The sequence below is a fragment of the Pinus tabuliformis genome, chromosome 6, assembly GCF_031772625.1.
Source record: "Pinus tabuliformis cultivar Carrire ecotype Pingquan chromosome 6, CPIR1, whole genome shotgun sequence".
Taxonomy (NCBI): Eukaryota; Viridiplantae; Streptophyta; class Pinopsida; order Pinales; family Pinaceae; genus Pinus; species Pinus tabuliformis.
Window position 1 is genome coordinate 459,449,405 of NC_142292.1, and position 20,642 is coordinate 459,470,046.

The 20,642-nt window shown below is 36.4% G+C and overlaps 1 pseudogene; it reads right to left on the reverse strand.

Annotated features, from left to right (window-relative positions):
- Nucleotides 1–1,460: 1,460 nt before the first annotated feature.
- Nucleotides 1,461–11,076, reverse strand: LOC149259293 (26S proteasome non-ATPase regulatory subunit 1 homolog A-like; annotated as a pseudogene).
- Nucleotides 11,077–20,642: the final 9,566 nt, after the last annotated feature.

Below are 20,642 nucleotides of genomic sequence, written 5' to 3' on the forward strand. Positions count from 1 at the left end.
CAAGTAGGGTATACACGCAGGTTCATGAATGGAAAAGAGCGTACGTGTCGGAAAGCTTACTTTTGGTCCATGGTAGTTAGTCCTCGGTACTTGAGCCTATGTTTTTGGACCAAAGTATCTCGACAGACGTGTTGATCCCTAGTATTGAGTTGATGGTATTGTTTTACTATGGTTTTGGACTGTGGTATTATGAAAGGCCTAAACCTATATAAGGAGAAGATCATTAGGCTAAAGGAAGGTAGTGAGTAATGAAAATCTGATGAAGTGTGAGATCCAAATGCTGGTTATGGGTTGGTGATCTAAACCATGGTTTCACTCATGTGAAGGATGATGAACTATGGAACGGGATCTCAAGGCTTGGAATGATTATCTTTATATGGTTTGACTGTGGATAGACTAGATCTATTGACGCATGTTTATTGTTATGATCTGGGTATGTTTTGATGTCTGATATAGCTGCGGAATTATAAGTTAGGATTTGCAGATCTGTACGCAGGTTGTCTTTGGCAAAAGAGCGTATACACATAGGTTGGGTTTGTCCAAGTAGCGTATACAATGTGAAGTATGATATTTGAAGATGAAGTTGGATCTGGTTACTGTTATGCTGTCTATGTTGTTGACAGGGTTTCAGTGATGCAGTATTGGGTGATTCAGAGATTGATGATGCAGGTTATTTTATGGATCCAGTATGAAAATGTATGAAACGTGGTCCCAGGAAGATCGTAGAGTTCAGTAGGCTAGCACCTACGTACTGGTAAACATATCAGCTAGTACAAGAGCCAGGGGGTTGTAGCTCCCTTCCAGGAGCAGCTGGAGAACGAGTAAAGGTTGGAGCATTCTGTAGGCAGGCACCTACGTACTAGTAAATGGATCAGCTAGTACAAGAGCTAAGAGGGTTGTAGCCCTCTGCAGGTTGTAGCCTGCGTGCTGGTAAAGGACTGCACCAGTACATTGTAAAAGAAGTTTCTTATTAAAGGAAGACAAAAACAAATTGCAGCAGGTGGTATTCACCCACATTGGGTTTCCACCTTATATCATGGTGTTCATGTGTGTGCCTTATGTGTGATGATCTGTTTTGTTATACTGCACCTGTTTACTGTTAATATGGTTAATAATGTTCTGATGCATTTACAAAAGATAAGCTAACTGAATCTTAAGATTACTGCATGTACGCTAGTTGCCCTTAACGAAGTCGCGTATATACGCTGATATCCTTAACTGAAGCTGCGTGTATGAATCTGAGTATGAAATTGAAAAAGTTTTATCTGATCTGATAATACTGATTCACCCCCCCTCTCAGTATTATTTCCAACATTAATAATAACAGTAATTACTTGCATTGGTTCACCTTCCTTATCACTAGAGTTTGGGCCCTTTCCAAAGCACATTACACCATTATTAGATACAAGTGTATTACCATCATCACCAGTTATTGTTTCAACTATACTTATATTATCTATTTATTTTTTTCCTCTCGTTTTAGCCTTTTCTAATTTTGAAAAATTAGTGGTTTGCAACTTTGCAGCTGAAGTGGTTGCTGGAGGTGCCATTGGATGAGGATACTCGAATAATGAAGGTTTTGCATAAAATATAAATTCAAATTTTGGGGTCTTCAAGTCATAGTTAAGCCCAATAAAATAAGTTGGTGCAAAATACAAGCTCAAAAAGGAGATGAGCTGATACCAATATGAAAACTGTGTGAAGATTTCCATTCCAATAACTGCATTCATTCTATCATACTTATATCTGGAAAGTACTTTAATAGCCACATTCCTGCCACTTGCATCTAAAATACCAAAAGCCAAAATTTCACCCATCTTACTCTTGGTATCCTCATGCTTATCGAGAATTATTTTCTCTAGTTGACACCTGAAACAATATCAAGAAATCATTTCAGCTTGGTGAAAATTGAAATAAATGTATATACCAACATTTTGAAAACAATTTGGTAAGCGATGGAAATATTTTCTTTTAAAATTTGAACTTCCATGAAGTACTCCTAAGCCATTGTAAAGTCCAGGGGAAAACATACTTGAAGTTACCTACACGTGATTCACATGATTCATTTGTTTGAACAAGAACCATAACCGTTGCTATTAAAGCTCCTTGAACAAAATCAACTACATATGATGTCAGAGGCTCTAACAATGAAATGGCTTCACTCAATCCTGTACCAGCACAAGAAACACCCACTGCTATAGTTGCTCCATACCTAACATGTGGATTGTAAGACTCAGAAAGAAAAGATACAAATTGTGGTGTATATGAAAATACAAGGAAAATTGTCAAATCAACATAAGAAAATAGAAACAATAGTAGTGTTGCCGACATATTTATGCAAAAAATTCCACTTATGATTCTGACTAGAAAAAGATAATTCATCGAGATGCCTAGACAAAATTAACCTACTTAGATTCTGAGTATAAAACAAACCCAAGGGCCAACACTGTAGTTTTTCTCACATCCTCACTGACATCTGAGACAACAAAGTGGAGAATGAGTCAGATAGCCTTGTTATTGGTTGTTCCACTTATGCTAGGATGAGTGCATACATTCCACCATATCCCAAAATAGGATCTTGATCCCATGTTATTTGTTCAATAAGTGTATCTGCCTCCTCTTCTCTTCCATAAACAGTAAGGGCTATTCCAAGTGCCAAACCCCTGCATGTCATTTCTAAATTGGAATCATATCTTCCAGGTAGACCAAGGAAAAATAAGAAAATTTAACAGTTTCAAGTAAAAAACTTATTTGAAAGTAGAGTTATTTGTTACATAAAAAATAATTAATACTTGATAATCTTCTCATGTTGTGTCATGTGCATATGCAAGCATTTCACTAGCTTTTTCACTTGCAGTCCCAACCATAAGGAGACCCATGCTAATACCTACAACTTCCCCAACAACTGCACTATCTAAATAGATAATATTCTTGATATCCTCATAAATTTCTTCATCGACAGTTCCTAAAGCTGCCAATCCCAAACCCAAGCATGCACCATGTTGAATTACCTGTAGAAATTACAACACACATCTGTAATGGCTCCCTTCAGAGAAAAACATGCTGGAAAAATAGGGTGAATCAACTTTTTATTATAAAATAGTGCATATTTGCAAAGGAATGAGATACTTCAAGATTTGCACTGTGTAAGCTTTCACGAAGAAACTGTTTGATCCCTTCTCCATGATTTGCATGTATAAGTCCCAAGGCATATAGGGCTCCACCCTTAAAAAAGGGACTTCCACCTCCACTAGCACCATTCTAAGGAAGATAAGGAGCCATCAAAGAACATCCTTGTTGAAGATGACCCCTATGAATGACTCCCAAGCTAGCCTTAGCACTAAATTTTTCCCAGTTTGTGGCTCTACTTAGCCATTCCTAGTAACATAGTAGATCAAAACCATAAAATACCACAATATAAATGCAAAATTATGTAAGAAATAGTTAAATGTGAACACAAACTTATTGTAAATATAAAATCATAGTTGAATCACCAAGTTTTCCCTGAGGAAAGTGTTTGCAGTTGTTCCAACATGCATCAATGCATTGGCATAAATGGTCGCATTATGGCATACACTATTGTGCATTTCAATATATTGTTTTATGGTTTACAATATGAGGAGATCTGACCTACATAGAATAAATATTGATTTGGGTTAGAAAAATCTCTTGCATTTAGAAGTAGTAACATTGACATATCTAAACTTTCAATTTTAATTTTCAATTTTAAAAAAATAAAATAAAAAAAATCCAAGCAGTAGTAAAAATAGAAACCTATCCATCATTATCCCATCCCTTGGAAAAAGAAAATTACAAAACTAATTGGAGTATTGCCAATATCGAAGGTATTTAAACAACATTAAATTATATTATATGATTTACAAAAGAAAATTGATTCACCAAGGCCAAGAAGGATAAAATATTTTGACGGGATCTTTAATTAAATGGGCTTGTTATTAAATAGTTGGTCACTTTAATCTATAATATGAAGTTCCCAACATGACACAAGTACTTAAAGATCATAGCATCTCTCTTGTGTTGGCCTACAAGCACTTGTAAGGGCTAAGGCCCACATTGAATTGTTGGCCTCTCTTATCTCTCATATAAATAGAGGAAGGAGAGTTTTTCCATTAAAATATGTGCATTCACACTGGTGCACATTTCACACCAGGAGAAATCTACAGGTCTAGGTTTAATATTTATCCCTTGGATATTAGAGATTAGGGTTTTCTGATCAAACCCTAGGGCGGAATTGTGAAGAAGAAAATGAAGAGAGGACCTCTTGATTTAGAGGATGTGTTAGAGTGATGCTTGCATATTGGATCTTCTTGGAAAATAAGGCCATTATCCTAGTGGGAGAACAAGATATCCATTTTCTTGACAATGATTTCAACATCTCAATCCCAAGTATTCCTTAGCACCACAGCCAAGCCAAATGCTTTTCAAACGTTGAGATTGGGAAAGTGACGAGAAATAGTGAAAGCATATCAAAGAGGATGATGGGATGGAAAATGAGGTTATCACTAACACCAATGGGGGAACTAGAGATCCATTTGTACCACAGTGACATCAATGTCTCAGCTCCAAGCATTCCTTAGTACCACAACCAAGCCAAATGCTTTAAAGTACATATCTTGTTACCAACTATATATGTATGTAATCCCAACATTTCCAATAGCTGCAACTTATGAATTCTCAGTTGTTAGGTTGATTAGCTTTCATTCTTTTCAGAAGCTTAAAGGACAAGGGAAGCATGGATATCTGGATATAGAGTTATACTCTTGTTTCTCGGTTGTACAGTTTAATAGTGATATTTTTCATGTCCAAGTAAAGGGTGCTTCGTGTTTCCCTCAACTTATATATGTAATCTCCAGTTCCAGTATTAATATAAATCTTCGTCGTTGTTAAGAGAAAAACAATAGAAGAACTGTGACCATTTGAATTTGATGCTTAAGCTCCCTACTATGTGCCCAGCTATATTTTTAATGATGCCTTTGGACAAAATACCAATATAATATACTCACAACATTCATTCATAGAACTTAGAACAATATTGTCTTCTCATTATTTTAACATTGTTGCATACTAGCTTCATTAAAAAATCCAACTACAAGTTAAAGCACACAAAAGTCATAAATGAAGATCAGGGAATACTAAATCAAATTGCAAAAGAAATAAATTGACATTAAAAAACATTGCACAAGATGAGACTTCAGACCTATTGTTACTATACAAAAACTGCAATATTAGAAGTATAACCATTTCACTAGACAAAAATCCTTTAATCTTTACTAGTATTTCTACATTAATGACTTCTATTATATCCAATTTGTTATCATCTCCATTGGGAACAATAGCACCATTTTTCATTTGGACACCATCATAGGTATCCATTGCAACAGGTGTTTAAGCCAAAGCATTGTTTCCATTATTAGAAACATCACCCAGAACTCCTAAAGATTGTCCAACATTTGCACTTCTAGTGCCTTGCTACTTGAGTTTGGGAAGTTGGTTTCTAACATTTATTAGCAAAGCATGATCCTCATTTTCAAGAAAATCAAATGCTATTTGAAAGGCCAACAATGCATCATCCTACAAAAAAGGGAGTAAAAATATTGGTTTCAATTATAGACAATAAACATGCAACCCAATGTCAATTTAAGTTAATCCATTATCAAAATTTCCTTAAATAGAGGAACATGCAATCACTATCAAGATTTCCTGAAACATTACTTTGTCCCCTCTTAGGAGTTTCTCCAATATACTTGCAACAATGTTAGGTTCCTTCAGAAACACGAGGCATTGACAAATGCTTAAATAATTAGGTGAGGGTAGTTTTTGATATATTTTCACAAGGAGTGCAAGAATCTACAAAACCAACATAGATTTTATAAGTCAAATAACATGTTGCATGTCCTATAGTTTGGTTATTTGACTCCAGATAGTTAGGGGAAATTAGAACATTAAATTGAATTAACATATATGAGTCCCAAAATGGAATAACTTTAGATGATGAACATCAAAAGAAAAGCATGACATTTACTGCAAAGAAAGTGAATTTGTAGTGGCTAAGAGTGAAATTATAAAAGAAAATCCAACCATGTTGATTCTTTATGAACATGGCTTGTAATTTACCAATATAAAACCATATATTTAAAATGGTGCCATAGATTTTTTAATGTACCACCCTTCCATGTTTTTATAAATAAAGTTCATATGTTAATTACCATAGGAAAACCATGCACATGTCATGGCAACTTCCCAATGTAGAGAATACCAATAATTTACTAAGCATATTCATTTATAGGTAGTGCCTTTAACTATTTTTATACATAGAGTTTATTTGCTAATTATCACAGGAAAACCATGCAAATAAGATAACTTCCAACAAAAAAAAATGCCAATGTTCATTTCTTGAAAAATGAATACATGAAATGTTTAAAGACACTTGTAATTATTGAATTAAGGCTTCTCTGATTCATATCAAGTTTTTGAGACATGTTTTCAGCGATAATCACATCAATATTCATTTGTCGATGCATTTTGAACCTTCAATTATGGTCCATCGTTAGGAAAAGATGAAGAATTGGACCATGGTAGCGAGTTAAATAGAGAGACCAACCATTCAGACAACTAGAAAGAAACGACTACATTTGACTGGGCTTCAACTACAATTGACTGGACCAAGAGTAAGGGGAAATTTTTATTAATTAATTAATTAATTAGTTGATTTGTTTATTAGATTTATTTATTTATTAATTTAAATATATAAATAACTAAATATATATGTTTATAATTAACTAAAAATATTTTAATTATGTTTATATGTAAAGTTATTTATTATAAGTACCATGTGTAATTGAATAAAAACTAATTAAAAACTTAAAAATATATATATTAGTTAAATTTTATTTATATTATAAATATATATAACTAAATATATATGCTTATAATTAACTAAAAAAAAATTAACTATGTTTATATGTAAACTTACTTATTATAAATACCATGTTTAATTAAATATAAACTAAATTGAAAATATCTATTGGTTAAATTATATATACCTAAACCTAATACCTAATTATTAAGGGAAATTATTCTCTTCTTGTCAATTTAAAATATATATAAACCTATATTAATACTACTATAGTAATATTACGAGGTAAATTAGAGTTAAAAATAAATCATTATATTAATATTAATAAAAATAATAATGAATAAAAAATATAAATAACAAAAAAGGAAAACCAACAGATAAATAGAAAAGGGAACATAGAGGAAATTCAAACAATTCAAGAGACGAGGGAAAGAAATCAAAACTGGAAAAGAAAATAGCAAAAACAAAGGAAAAACTTTGGGGGGGGGGGGGGGGGGGGGGGGGGGTGGCGCGAGGCGCTCTAAGAAGAAAGGGTAGGTATCCAATAGCTGTTGATTTTCCATCATCACCCCTGTTAAGATTACTCTTCCTCCTTCAATTTAAATGGCCTCCCTAAACTTCTGGTGATGAAAAGGAGCAATCCTACCAATGAACCGGGCCTCCTCAATGCATATATGATGCTTAGTCTTCTCCACGGGTTTTGCTAAAGCTGAAGACTGGGTCCTCCCATGCTTGATATCAACTGCGTGCTCATGAATCCTCTGATTAATAGAGCACCCAGTTTCACCAACATAGGGGGTCCCACAAGAACATGGAATAACATAAACACCTTTCATATCCTTGGGGTCAACATGGTCTTTTACAGATCTTAAGGAGCTACGAATGGTGTTAAGGGGTCTAAAGGTTGAGGGAACATTATGCTTCCTTATGATTCTTGCAATCTTGTCAGTGGTTATCTAGATAAAAGGGAGATGCACCCCTGAGATTCGATCTTTAGGGTCTTTCTTAACCTTGGGACCTTTGCTAGCTTTGAGGAAATCTTTAAGACCTTGGTGTCTACCGTATGCATTATTAACAAAAACATTAAGGAGATGGGCTTTCTCTTTGTAAAGGTGGTTTTCATTAGAGATTCTTGGTGCACGAGTAGTTATCATGTTGAGAACACAATTTGGCAATACTGCGCTTTCATCCTCAAGAAAACAAAGGCCCCTAGGAGCAACATTAACAAGGATGAATTTAATGCCATAAAAGCCTTGAACCAGAATAAGGACAATCGTTCTTAAAGATGAAAAAGGTGGGGCTATTGTGATCCTTCGCAAGGTGGATTATCACAGGAAGATGTTGTATCACCTATGTAATAGCGAAAGCTATAAAAATCTTAATAAGAATACCCTGAAAGGTTCTCCAAAACAATCTCTCTAGCTATAAATTCCAGTAGCACTATGGGTACCTTTTGCTACAAGCTTATTGAGAGTAGCCCAATCACTCCAAGGATCTATGGGCTTCCAAAGATCCACAAATATGGCCCCCCCCTAAGACCCATTATCAACACCATAGGAGTGCCAACCTACCTCCTAGCCAAATACCTAGCCTTGAAGCTTAAACCCCTTGTTGGACATACAAAGTCATTCGTCAAAGACTCTTCTTCGTTTGTTAATGTATTAAAGGGATTATTGAAGTTTGATCATGGGGACAATCATGTTAGTTCTGATGTAGTATCCCTTTACACTAACATCCCTATTAAGGATGCCATTGAGGTCATCAATCACCTCATTGATCCTGATACCACTAGATTAGTAGAGATTTGTCTTACTTCTACTTTTTTCTGCTTTGAAGGGGAATTCTATGAGTAGACTTGCGGGGTTTCCATAAGCTCCCCATTATCCCTGGTTGTTGCTAATATTTTTATGGAATAATTTCAATCGAAGGATTTGGCCTCAGCCCATTTCTAGCCTAAGCTATGGAAAAGTTTTGTAGATGACACTTGTGTCATATGGCCTCATGGCCAAGAAAAGTTAGATCATTTTTTCCAGCATCTCAACAATCAATCTACCTCCATAAAGTTCACTATGGAGTAGGAAGTTGAGGGGTGCCTGCCTTTTCTTGATGTTCTCATTTCAAAGAAGGATGATGGTTCTTTCTCCCACCAGGTGTTTCAGAAGAAAACTCACACTAAGCAGTATCTTCATGCCAAGTATCATCATTTCCCGGCTCAAACATTTGGTGTTCGCAACACGCTAGCTACCTGTTTGTTGAGAATCTCTGATGAAAACCACCTTTACAAAGAGAAAGCCCATTTCCTTAATGTTTTTGTTAATAATGGATATAGTAGGCACCAAGGTCTTAAAGCTTTCCTCAAAGCTGGCAAAGGTCCCAAGGTTAAGAAAGACCCTAAAGATCGAATCTCAAGGATGCATCTCCCTTTCATCCAAGGAACCACTGACAAGATTGTGAGAATTCTAAGGAAGCATAATGTTTCCTCGACATTTAGACTCATTAACACCATTCATAGCTCCTTAAGGTTTTTAAAAGACCTTGTTGACCCCAAGGATATGAAAGGTGTTTATGTTATTCCATTTTCTTGTGGGACCCCCTATGTTGGTGAAACTGGGCGCTTTATTAATAAAAGGATTCATGATCATGTAGCCAATATCAAGCATGGGAGGACCCGGTCTTAATATTTGGTGAAATACGTGGAGAATACTAAGCATCATATATTCATTGAAGAGGCCTAGGTCATCGCTAGGATTTCTCCTTTCATCACCAAAAGTTTAGGGAGGCCATTGAAATTGAAAGGAGGTCAAGTAATCTTAACAAGGATGACAGATGGAAAATCAATAGCTGTTGGATCCCTGCCCTTTCCTCTTAGACCGACCACCCCCCCCCCACCCCCCCTTGTTTTTCCTTTCTTTTTGTTGTTTTCGTTTCCATTTTTGAATTCTTTCCCTCATCTCTTGAACTGTTTGAATTTCCTCTGTGTTCCCTTTTCTATTTATTTGCTGATTTTCCTTTTTTGTTATTTATATTTTTTATTAATTATTATTTTTATTAATATTATTATTATGATTTATTTTTAACTCTAATTTACCTCATAATATTCCTATAGTAGTATTAATATAAGTTTATATATATTTTAAATTGATAAGAAGATAATAATTTCCCTTAATATTTACGTATTAGGTTTAGTTCTATAGAATTTAACCAATATATATTTTCAAGTTAGTTTTTATTTAATTAAACATGGTATTTATAATAAACAAGTTTACATCTAAACATATTTAAAATATTTTTAATTATAAGCATATCTATATATTTATATCTATCTATATATATATATATATATATATATAATTTAACTAATATATATATTTATAAATATATATAATTTAACTAATATATATTTTTTATTTTTGAACTAGTTTTTATTTAATTAAACATGGCACTTATAATAAATAACTTTACATATAAACATAGTTAAAATATTTTTAAGTTAATTATAAACATATATATTTAGTTATTTATATATTTAATTAAATAAATATAATAAACAGATTAACTAATTAATTAATAAAAATTTTTGCCTAAATCTTGGTCTAGTCAATTGTAGCTGAAACCCAGTCAAATGTAGTCGTTTCTTTTGGTCAAAAATAGTTGTTTCTTTCTAACCGTTTGAATGGTCGGTCTCTCTATTTAACTCAATACCATGATCTGATTCTTCATCTTGTCTTGATGATGAACCACACTTGCTGGTTTGAAACGTGTCGACAAATGAATTTTGATGTGATTATCGCCGAAAACATGTCTCAAACACTTATAATTCTCTTTTAGTACTTTTCTTATGATTTGAGAAATAATACAAGAAGAAAGCAATATAGTTGAATAAGACTACCTCTTCTAATCTTAACCAACATCTAGAGTATTCAACAATGCTTGTAAAAGTTTGTGTCCTAAATTCCTAATTACTAGTAAAGTCCCATGCAAATGATTATAGATTAGTGAAAAACACTAGAAGGTTTAACAATCAACTAAGAAAACATATAATTTCTTCGTAGATACACAAAATTGTTAGATATCTTTACCTCATGTCGACACTCTCTTCTACCAACAAATCCATGAGAAACATTAATGCAGTATGAAAGCATTCGAGCAACAATATTACAGTAGTAGGACCCAAATATAAGGGAATAATATGTTTCCATTGTCACAAGAGAAACCCAATAGCTACTTTCTCACACCATACATATTGTGCTACAGTTTGAATTATATTCAAAAGAAATTTGTTAGTACTAGTAGTTGTATTTGAACTAGAAAATATTGGGGGCTACAACCATTCCTATACAACCTGAGACAAGATAGCTAAGTTGAGCTGACGAAATCCTATCTCTCTGCTTCCCCAAGCCAAATTAGGGAGAAGGACTAATTTTTTTACTTGAACTTTGTTCACTGTCATGACTAGTACAACATGAGTATTGTCCAAGAAATTGATTACATAGAAATATACACTGACAAAAAAATACCTAATATACAAATGCTAGTAAAGAATAGTCAAACTTGGCAAGCAAACGCTAGGAAACCAATGTTTTATTCCACTCAACTTCTCTTTTGTGTGATTCTTTTCTTATTTTTCTTCCTCTCATGATAGGCGGGGAACTAGTGGTCTATTTAACCACTCTTGCATATGAAGAATTCCTCTCAACACCCTAGACAGGAGGATCCTCCTTTGGTGGCTTGGAATCATAATTCAAAGTTTGTTCAACTTAAATATTCTCTGTCCCCTCCAGATCCTTTCATTTTCCTCATGGACCACCAAAGACTTAACTTCTGCTTCTTCTCCTTGTTACTGCTCACCTAATACCTTGAAATTATTGTAGATTGAGCAGAGGACCAACAATTTGGTTTGATTGGATTGCAATAAAGGTTGTCGACATCTCCTCCTAGTCATTGTTCACATCAGTTTCTCTTTTGATTGAGTCTAGGTCACTAGCCTTTCTTATAGTCTCTTTTGAATGATCATTTTCATGACAAATGTTGCATTTGAAAAGGAGTTGTTTGTAACCTAGTCTATGAAGGTGACACCAATGGTTTGAGTTCAATTGAATGGCTTCAGGCAGACCTTTCGCCAGCTATTAAAAAGTATTTGGGACTACTCTATACAAGAATTTCCCAATTCTATTTCATATAAGCTAGTAGGTCAAGTCACCCAAAAAGTGAATGACAAGTGCAAGACGTGAACCCACACTGGAACTATCTTAGAGATGTCCTCTTCTGAATTGAAGTCCAAAAACCAATGATTCAGATACAGACCTTTCGATCCCAAGAAATAAGGACCACTCCAAAATATCAGATCTTTGTCTTCCCTTAGTTGGAACAAGAAGATGATAAATCCAACAACCATGAACAAAGAAACTTACTCACCCCTTCATCAGCGGAAGCCAATATAGAGCTTAAGAAATTGGAAACAACCCTTCATCATCTACATACTAGTTTTTAGAAAATTATATATTACAGAGCAATGGAACACATAAAATATTGTAGAAATATAAACATAGAAAACACATAAAACAAGAGAGACACAGATATATGTGGTTCACCCAATCTGGGTTACGTCCACGGAGAAACAACTAGTCCTTGTTATAGCTCCAAATACCACCTTATGTATTTGTGATGCTTGGTTTATAGCCTAGGGCAACCCCTCCTTTCAAACTTGGTCCAAATATTCAAAAAACAGTGTTTTACTCTCTGTACATGACTTTGCCCTGTATTAAACACGTGTACACGCACATCAGTCTATACTGAACCTACATATATGTCTTCAAACACTTAAAAAAATTAAATTTCCTTAATTATGGGTGGATATCATGGGTTTTACATGTTGATTACCTATTAGTGCCTGTGGCCCAACTGTTCCCAACTGTTTCCCAACTAAAAAACTACTTTTGGAGAAGTATAAAAAGACTTCAATGGGAAGGCCTTAAGGAGGAGAGAAAATAGATAATTACTCTGCTGAGATTATCCCTTGATTAAGTCTGAAGATCCATGTGCTTCAAGCACTTCCCCAAGTTCAGGAAACCCTTGTTTCCTTGAGAGTTGATATACTTTCACTTATGGGAGATATCCTTGTGTTGGTTATGGAAGGAGGCTTTTGAAGACCAGGACTGGATGGACCTGGAGGGTGGTTCCGATTGGAGCCGGAAGAGGAAGACTCAGGTGAACTCTTTCTATGTTTTGATTATAGTTATCTGCAATAAAAGAAACATTGTCTTGTTCCTGATATCAACTTTGTTCATGCATCCGACATTATTGTTATGGTTTATGTATGAATGACTATTTCAATGTATAACTAACCATCTACTTATATGCTATAAAGTTGATTTCACTATAATGCTTTATCTATATGCTGTTGTGTGTCTTTGAATTGGTTGTTTTGCAGGTTCAAAGATCGTGAGGAGTTGCAGAGGGTTTGAACCTTGGCTGGAACTACCCGAACGAAGGACCCCCGGGTATGTACATCCTCGCATAGTTTGCTCGTTTAAGCATTTTTCCTGAGTTATTTGCTTGTTTCTTGCTATAGATTACTCCTGCTCTACTAGGGTTCTGACCCAAAGCCCTAGGGGACTTTATCCCTTAACAAAATTGGTGACTCCACTGGGGACAACAATCTTGTTGTTCCTAGTTTGGGTTATTTAGTGCCAATCAGGGCTCAACTTTTAGTTTTCTTGCTGTGATTGTATTGTCTACCCTTGTAGGAACTCAGACTTCAAGTCTGATCCTTTTCATCAGGCATCATTTTTTATTTCTCTTGTAAAATTTTATATACACATCTTTGTCGGGTTACCAAAGCGTATACACACTAGTTTCTCTAAATTGAAGCTGCATATACGCGAGTTTCTTTTGGCTGAAATGCCTGTACACGAAACAATGTAGAGACACAGTTGCGTATACATTTGTTTTGCATGATTTTTTCAAGTCTTTTTATCTGGAAATATTTGTTTCTTGGCCTGTGTGCTTCCTGAGTGGTCAGTTTCTGTTTTCAGATTTTAGTTTTTCAGTGAGCCTACTGTTTCAAGTTCTCTCTTGCTTTGAAGAGTTTTTGGTCTCAGTTTGCTTTACAATGACTATGATCATTTGTGTTTGAACACACAAGGCTTCTTGCAGAGGCTCTTGATTGTTCTGGTTTTTCGGAACAAAATATTGCTTGCAATCTTTGTGTCAAACTTCATTTTTATGGTTTACTTGCTTTGCTTCCCATTAAGTTTGTGGCCATTCACTTCTTCTTGCTTTTCGAAAGTTGTTGTTGACAAATTTGAAAGTGTTCTTTTCCTGATTTCTTGATCAGTGTCTCAAAACTCTTTTTTCTGCTTTTGGATCATTTAATGCATCTTGAAACACTTATTTTGTTAAGTTTTCATTCGTGTTGAATTGACAACTTGCAAAGTTTCCTTATTGTTTTCTTTCGGTCTTTGAGTCTTTGGTAGCATTTAGAGTGCTTTCGAAAAGTTATTTTGATTGTTTCTTGAAAAAGAAAAAGTCTTTAAAAACATTGTTTTTCTATTCTTTAGCCAAGTTTTTGGTTCCTTTTTCATTTTTTGAAAGAGAATTGTGATCTTTTGTAATCTGTCCTTCTTGTTTGAAAAGAATTTTTGCATTCAAAATTTATATTATCTTCAATACTTAAGTTGGCTTATTAATCATTATAAACAATTGCTTTCATTTCTAAAGTGATTTAGGATCTTGCATCTTCATTACACCTTGCATTAGGATAGTTTGCATTGTTAAAGAATTAGTAATCTTTTTAGTTTTTGCGTGTGTGAAGTGTGTTGCAAGAAAAGAAAAGAAAAAGTTTTTGCTTTATAAAAGTTTCGTAGAACCCACATAGAGATCTCTTTTCATCAAAAGAAAAATGATTGCATTCATGTAGTTACTTTTTCATTGATTTTGGTTGAGTCATACACACATCATTAGTTTCACTCCCATACCCTTGACTTAAAAGAACAACCACTTAAAATCAAGCGCTAATAAAATAAACTAGAACTTTTTATATTGTCAATAAGTACACCAACAAGTTTTAGGTTATCTAGGGCCTTGGATTAGGAAAGAGGAAAGTAAACCCTCCAAGGCCACTCTAAATTGTCAAACATAGAAGTTTGAATAAAGAGTGAAAATCCAATAGCGTTAGGGAGACCGGGAAAGCTCCGTGACTGGGAGTTAATCACGAGGGTTTTTGAAGATAAGGACGAGAGATACCCCCTCTCTTACTTGTCCGATCTTACCTCACAACTATTCCGCTCAGCTTCTGATACGAGTTGGTATCTTTAGTTGCCTATCCTAGGGATCTACACAGGTGGTTGCAGAGGGGAATCACATGGTACCTGAGGTTGACGTTGCATGACGTTCAACAATACTTTTGGAGGGAACCCTTGCAAAGCTTAGGGGCTTGCATAGGCAAAATTTGTTGTCTGGAGGTCAGTGTAACTACCTCTGATACCTTCGTTGGTAGGCCTGGGCCATCATTATCCTAGACTATCTTCAGAAGGTCCCTTACTTCACTTTCTTGTATTTTGGTGTCTGGTCCTCATCACCCAGTGCATAAATACTTGGAAGTTGCTTGATTGGTTGTGTCTTTAGGGACTTAATAGTTGAGTGCTCTCTGCTCCTTGTATATAGTTGGCTTTAGGTATTTTTGTTTGGTCACTTTTGGACTTTATATTTTGAGTGGCTTACCACTCCGCTGATCTTGAAGGACTTTTGGTCTTTATTTTGAAATTTGTGGAGTTGCCTCCTCAAGGGAAAAGGTTTTGATTGTGCATCTATCTTCCCTAAAAAGTCATTTGTACATTCCCGTAAGGGAAGGGTCTGCGAATCGGTTAGATATGGCCCATATTCTTGTGGAAACCAACCAAGGTACCCTCCCGAAAGGGGATCCTTGTGCTTTTCCTTTCTTTGGAAATGTTGGTATTCCCTTGATGGCCACTTTGAATATTCCTGGATTGAATGTTGGACTACCCATTTGGCTGTGGTCCACTCCTAATGTTCCAAATGCTCTTGAAGCTTCTTATTTGAACGCTTTATTTTAGGGGCATCACATGGATGTTAATTGTTCATCTTATTTCAAAGATAAATCTAGGATTCCTCTTTCTCCTCCTTCTTGTAATAAGAAATCTAAAAAGAGGAGAAAGAGGAAGACAAAGAAGAAGAATAATACTAGCAAAATAATACTAGCAATTCATCTTCAACCTCTGCTAGTCATGTTGAAGATGAGCCATCAGTCGCTGCAAGTCATGCTGGGGGCTAAGTCTAGTCACTGCGAGTCATACTAGCAATTCATCTTCAACCTCTGTCAGTCATGTTGGAGATGAGTCTTCAGCCACTGCAAGTCATGCTAGGGGCACAAGTCTAGTCACTGCAAGTCATACTAGCAATTCATCATCAACCTCTGCTAGTCATGTTGAAGATAAGCCTTTAGCCGTTGGCAGTCATGCTGGGGACACGAGTCTATTCACTGCGATTCATACTCGCAAAGAGTCACCGACCTATGCAAGTCATGTTCAAGACTCTCTGCAAACCACTGCTAGTCATGTTGGCAGACTTGAGGTTGATAAGAAACTTGGACGTAGAAGTTTTAAACCTAAGTTCCCTTGTAAGATATGCAAGGGAGGCCATCTTACTCATTTATGCCCTGGTATTCCAAAGGTACAAAGGATATGGTCCGAGTCTGAAAGTTCTTCTACTCCTAGATCTGATATGGTTTCTCATCAATCCCATCAGCCATTGGTTGATAATGTGGTAGAGCCAGTGCAATCTTTGGTTGATTACACTCCTCTTTTGGGGGGTGAAATTCCTAACAAAAGAGTCTATTTGATTTCTAGTACAGAGTCTTCTGGTATAGGGGGCATTCTAGTTGCTTCGGATGTTCCCCCTCCAAGTTCTTAGAGTGTCTCCTTTGATTGGGATAGTCTTTTCGAGCCTCATCTTCCTTCCACTGCACCTTTCCAAATAAAGGTTAGAGTTAATTCCATAAACATTTATCGATGTATGGTGGATGAAGGATCCTCTGCAAGTATTATATCCTCTTTGACTTGGAAAGCTTTGGGTTCCCCAAAGTTGTTGACAACTCAGAGTCAGTTGTTAGCCTATGATAGAAGACCTGGTGAATCTATGGGTGTTCTTCCTCAATTTCCTATTACTTTAGGTGGGAAGACTGTTTTAATTGATATGATGGTGGTTGATAGCCCTTTAGACTTTAATATGCTACTTGGGCATGATTATGTCTATGTTATGAATGTTGTGGTGTCTTCACTCTTTCGAGTGATGTGTTTTCCTCATAAAGGGAATATTTTCACTATTGATCAGCTTGCATCTGATAATTACCACCCTAATTCGAATTTACTACAGAATACCCCTTGGTTTGTTCCAAGTGTTCAAGTAGACTCTACCCCACCACAGGTGAATTATGTGGCATTGAATCCTCAATTTTCAATTGCTTCTGAGAAGGATCCTTTGACTTATTATTCTCCTTCTTGGGACTTGGTCCCAGCAGTTGACCGAGAGATTCTTCCTATAGGGACATGGGACCCCTTAATTCCCTCTTTTGATCCTTGTAGTTCTCATGATTTCTCAGAACTTGATTTGCCTTCACAGGAGGAACTCTTTGAAGCCATGAGTTTTGACTACCAAAGGAGTCCTTGGCCTAAGCCCTGCAAGGGGTTTGTCTAGAAGAACTATTATGCGTAAGCTACAAGGTTGCGTGGTTCCCTATACCATATTGTATATATAAGGTACACATTTTCAAGTTTTGTATTCTATAACACAGGATTTTATATGAAGTTTATATGTGGGATGTATTAACTTCTTGTCTAGTGTTCCTATTTATGTCTACAGAACTTGGAAGATTTTTCCTTTGGAAATTGTTATGGTTGATCCATTCAGACGGGTATTGGTTCTCGAAATTGGCATATAGGTTAGGTTTTTTCACTTGCATTGTGCACTTATCAGTTTCCTTTCCCATTTTTGCCTTAGGATCGACCCCACCAAGTTATTGTGCGGAACTTTCTCATTTCTTAGAAGTATCATGACTTGTGTGGTTAAGCCTACCTTATCATGGGTGCCCTAGATAGTACCTTGTTGTCACTTGGCACCCATGTTGACTTTCTATTCCTAGGCTCGAGAGTCCTCTCTAGTCCCACCATGAATTGTGTGTTGAAGACTCATTGCTCTTTGCTTCTTCGCTTCGTTCTGGCCTTATACCCTAGAGGTTCCTTTGTGTTGAGTTCTACTACTGCATTGCATTTTGACTATTTGCACCTTTTGGCCTTGAGCCGGCTTCACTTGGACTCATGTTTAAGCCACTTTTTTGACCTTGACATCTGCAAAATCAAACTTGTAGTCCCTTAGCTTATGAAACTTGGCGCACCTTCAGACCTGTGGAAGGAACATCCCTTTGAGTGTCCTTGACCAGTTTTGCCTCTCTGCATTGAGCATAGGAATGTTCCCATCCCAGGAACTAGATCATCTATTTCACTGACACTCATTCTTTCCACTGTACTATAGAATTCTTTTATTCTTTTTCCAGCTTAAAGAAAAAGACAAAAAAAAAATTACATATTCCAAAAAAAAGCGGGAAGGGGAAAGCATTTCCATTTATTGTTGGCAGCTAGAGTTAGTCGTGTCGCCCTTGAACAAAGCACTCAAAAGAAAGTCTCTCCTCCATTTGGGTAGGATTTAGTTTGACTTAGGTATTCCTTAAGTTTGTTATTGAGTTATTTCTCCTCCGATTGGTTATCTCTTCAATCATATGGATAGTTCATTCGTGCCTCTTGCATGATGAACTTTTATATAGAGTCATCATATGCTGCCACATGGTCATCATTGAGTTGTGCTTTTGTTCAAGGGAAGTAAGCCTAAGTCAGCCTCTCTGCGGTGTCTCTTGACCTATTTTTCTGTCAGCCTCTCTCCGGTGTCTCTTGACCTATTTTTCAATCGGCCATCCTTGGTTGTCAGTGTCTTGACTATCATCACATCAGTTATATTGGTCCTTTACTCGTGCCAGTTTGAGAAGGTCTTCATTGACTTCTTGTTGGCCGGTCTTGTCCTTACTGACAACGACATCTTGCTCTAAGGACAGGCCTAGAGCTACACCCTGGACCTATTTTCATTATTGATAGGTCACCTTGTGCTCAGCATTGATCAGTATCATGGTTCTTTGACTGAGTGGTTTCCCTTGTGTTCAACATCAACTTTCATTATCACACATTGGGATTCATGCAATGCCTTGGTTTCCATTTGACCCTATTGGTGGATTCCTCACCTCTGTGTCAGCTTTCATTATTGGTTGGTTTAGAGTGTTTCTATCGTGCGCTAGCTACATCTTGTGTATGTCGAAAACGTGCTTCGGTCGGGTTACTACATATTTTTCGTCCGATTCCTTCCACATTGTTTTCCTACGGGTTACACTCGCACTAGATTGATGAAGGATGCCTTAATTCCTTCCTCCTAGCGGATCTTTCCCTATCGACTACGACTCATTGCTCTGGGGCAAAGGTATAGAGTCCATTTGGCAGTACCTTGGGGTTTGTAGTCATCAATGGCAGATCCTTCGCTATCGACAGTGGGAAACCATCATTGTCTCCTAATTGATAGATTCTTATAGGTGTTCGACTTCAGCTCATCTATTTTCACTTGTTAGATTGTACTGGGTACCTTAACTCTCATTATCATTATCGGTGAGTAGTCTTGCATTTGTTAACGATACACATCAATGAACAGTAATCAAGCAATTTCTCACATGGTCAACTAAGTATCATTTATTCCCATTGTGTAGAAATGTACCACAGCGGTCGGTGAAGACCTTGGGTTGCATCAACATTCTTTGGTTCACTTGACAGTTACTCCTGTTGCTGCTAGTTGACACCATTCCACATTATATGTTGCAGTCCTTCACAACGACATCCTATATGCTGGCATCCAAGTTGCGATGTAGTACCATCTTACTCCATCATGCTCATTTGGTAATATTGGGATCAATTTTTGACATCAGTGATCAGCTTCATCTTTCAACTTCATTGGTCATCTTCTTATATGTGATATTCAGACATGTACTTGTTCAATCGTGATCAGATGATCCATTATGTACTTTCAATTCCTTATACTTGTATACACAGTGGATCCACTTGTACTTGATATGTGGACATGCTTTACTTTCTATGAGCATGGGTATGCCCGCCTTAGACAGTTATTTCTTTCTGATCTTCTTTTGCTGGCTTGGCAGGCTGAAATCTGGTGAAGTCCTTCCCGATTTTTGATAGGTTTCCTTTCCATATACTAAATAAATTTCGGCCATCATGTTCCCGTTCTAACGTCATATATTAGGGGGCATCTGTTATAGCTCCAAATACCACCTTATGTATTTGTTGTTGGGTGTGGAGCCTGATTATCTTCTATATTCAAAGGTATCGCCACATAGGACCCCAGTTCGAAATGGGGGCGGCAACGCCGCCCGTAAAATATTCGCTACAGGGGGGGGTCCAGGGGGGCCGGCTAAGACCTTTGGGAGCCCCCCCCTGGCGGGGGGGTTTTGGGGGCAGCGCCCCCGAAGCTAAAAACAGCTGTAAAATTGCCTTGTAAAAGTATAGTAATTTCTAGTCAATCTGGGCCGTTCATTAGGCGGATGATCTGACGGTAGAACTTATGTTTAGTTTAGGGTTTTTTGCCCTAGAAGGCAACCCCTCTCTTTGTATGAGGGTATTGTATTTGAGGCTGTGTGATAGAT